The sequence below is a fragment of the Osmerus eperlanus genome, chromosome 1 (genome assembly GCF_963692335.1).
Source record: "Osmerus eperlanus chromosome 1, fOsmEpe2.1, whole genome shotgun sequence".
In the NCBI taxonomy this organism is placed as follows: domain Eukaryota; kingdom Metazoa; phylum Chordata; class Actinopteri; order Osmeriformes; family Osmeridae; genus Osmerus; species Osmerus eperlanus.
Window position 1 is genome coordinate 11,615,314 of NC_085018.1, and position 3,062 is coordinate 11,618,375.

Consider the following 3,062-nt stretch of genomic DNA (forward strand, 5'->3'; position numbering starts at 1 on the left):
CTCCCCCGCCCCTGGCCTGGCCTCACCAGCTCCCCCTGAGTACCAGTCCTGCCTGTGGGACCCCGCGATCAGCCGCCAGCATGCAGCGGAACCACACGCTGACGGGTTATTGGCTTTGACAAAAAAAGTCCTGCGGAATCAACTCTACCCCCCCCCCCCCAAAAAAAAATTTGTTGCCTTATTTCTCGGAGAAGAAGAATGTATGGTTTGCGTCGGAAACATCATAATTAGAATCTACCTCATCAAGCTTTCATGCATTCACATTCTGAAGGACGGAAAGGAAAGGACAATGGATAAGAGCACATTTCATTTCATATGTCTTTTATTCCGCTCTCTTGCTGTGCACAAGTGCTTTTCTGAATTATCTCTCCCTATGGCTTCTGGGTTGAATGATAAAAGGGTAATATTGTTGGTGGGCTCCTTTTTTTAATTACTATAGAGATTGTATTGATGTTTCGACCACACGTCCTAAATCATTTATCAAGTAGAAGAGTGCTAGCAAAGCATTTCTAAGAAACCCATCTGCTTTCAGGGCCAGGATCGTACGTTATCTAAAGTGAATATTGTATGCAGCTCTATGGAGAGCAGACATACCAATCATCTGAATGAGATACTTGTCAAGAGACTGGAGGGATTAAATATATATCAATATGCACTCCGGGTCAATGGTCTATTGGTTGATTGGAACCATACATGCCACGTTTACACAGATACAGTGGAATAAACATTACAATAGGGGGATTCTTAAAAATCACATGGCCTTGTACTGTGATGTATAACATCTATGACTGTCAACATATCCAGTGTTGTCTAAAATTCCTCTCTATCCCCATTTACTTTTATTACCAACTGGGTTTATTTCCGGTAAAATGTGCCGGAATGAAAAAAGATGAATGACGCAATTGGCTTGCAGTTTATTCTATTTTCCGAGGTTCCGTTGCATATTCTTGTGTCTGTTGTGCTTCACTTTCATGTGTTGCCACAGTACCAAACTGTAGCTGCATTCTGAATAACCACTTAACATGCTGGGAGGAAACCATGCTTTTTTTTCTTCCCATTGCACTTATCAGGTGCGGTGCTGAAAGGAGTGTCAAGGTGCACCCCCCCCACACCCACACACACACACACACACTCGCGCACACACAAACTCCTCCCCCCCACTTCCTCCTCCCGATCTGTATCTACTCATCGGTTCAGTTAAAAGTGGGTTTTGCTGTATTTCCGCCCCCTCCCCTCCCTTCCCCCTACCCCTAACCTCAGTCAGATCCTGCTTCTTACCTTTCTGCTTCCTGTCAAGGTGGGCAGACACCGACTCCCCCACCCCCTCCACTTCCGCCTGCATCACGCACAGCCTCTTGTTTCTCTGCCTGTGGGGGGAGGAATGGCGTGAACTCGTTGTGGTGTCAGGTTCAATAGGTGATCAGCACTCACACAGGATTTCACTCCATCATGGACATGGGAAACAGAAACCTCATTTAAAGCCATTTGTTTGTCCATAAGTCATATTTTCTGGTACATAAATTATAAATTTGCATGCCTTTATTACTCACTTATACCGCTCGGTTTGCACTCAAATGCCCGGTAAATATCCTTTTCTAGGGAGGACTATTGCCTGTACATGTGGGATAGTGGGCGTTAGTGGATGTCATCAAAAATCTGACATCTAAACTACACTAGCACGCAAGACTGTCATGTTTTCAGTGATTCACATACTTGGAGAGATAATAAGCAGGTGTTCTGATCATTCTATGTCCCCCTCAACCCCCCCACCAGCCCAGTCCTTTAGCTCAGCTCCCGCCCCAGGCTGCTTCTTGCTTATTGGAGAGTCCAACATGCTGTATCTGAATGACAGCTACCGTAGGCCCTGCTGAGGCCAAGCGCAGTGTTGACACGACCCTTACTCCGTGTGTGCCTCTCCCACCACACTGGAAACACAGTACAAGCCAGCGTGCTACAGTACTTGTCCATTGTTTGAGCTCTGGGGGTGCTAACATGACTGTCATCCTCCTACCCAGGTTGATGCTCCCTGTTGTTGTTGTTGTTGTTCTGTGAGCTCCTTCACTCCTGACATGAGACACGGGGTAAAGGCACCGCGTCTCCTACTGGGATGACAGGTCTTTTCAGGATTCTGTTCGACTCTCTCTCTCTCTCTTCTCTCTCTCTCTCTCTCTCTCTCTCTCTCTCTCTCTCTCTCTCTCTCTCTCTCTCTCTCTCTCTCATCTCTCTCTCTCTCTTCTCCTCTCTCTCTCTCTCTCTCTCTCTCTCTCTAGCTTTCTCTCTCTCTTTTCTCTGTCTCTCTCTCTTTCTCTTTTCTCTGTCTCTCTCTCTCTTTTTTTCTCTGTCTCTCTATCTCTCTCTGTCTCTCACCATCTCCTTCCTGGATGATTTGGGGGCTTGCATAGTCAATGATGCAGTGAGTGAGAGATGGAGTAGAGATGGAGTGGGCTCCGACTGCAACATTTCTGTGTGATATTAATATTGCATGAGCGCTATTCTGTAGCGAGTATCTAAGAGTCTGCCTGTTAAGCCAGTGAGGAAGAAAGGGACCCTCTCTGTTCTGGGGAGCCTACAGAGGTCCTTGTAATGAAAGTTGTCAAGATGTATTTTGGTGCCATAATAAGCAGTTGTTTAGGGGGTTTAATAAGTCATGTTTGCATATCCACGTGCTCAGATAGCAGCATATCTATGGTGTTTTGATAGTGGCGTGGAAGATAGTACATAGTACTAGTAATTGTGCTAGAGAATGGAACAGTGCCAGCCAACCATTCCGAACACGCAAACAAGCAGGCTAACTAGCTCCAGAAATAACTGAAAATATTCCATTATTTCACCGCATACGAATACTAACACGCAACCAGTGTTTAAGGATCATGGAAATAATTTAATTGTACGTTAAAAGTTGTCCTCATGTTGTGGTTATGTTGGTCCATTGACGATGATTAAGAGTGTGAGTCAGCTATGGGTGGTTGAGATTCCCCAGAGTGCTGTTGGGGATTGTCGGGGGCATGCAGACTTGGTGACAGTAATGAACTGGTTTAGTAAATGTTCAGCTCCTCATAATA

General features: G+C 45.6%; 1 protein-coding gene across 1 annotated transcript in view; it reads left to right on the forward strand.

The window, feature by feature from the left end:
- Nucleotides 1–3,062, forward strand: part of LOC134019246 (TOX high mobility group box family member 2-like) — a 64,729-nt gene that overhangs the window by 26,317 nt on the left and 35,350 nt on the right.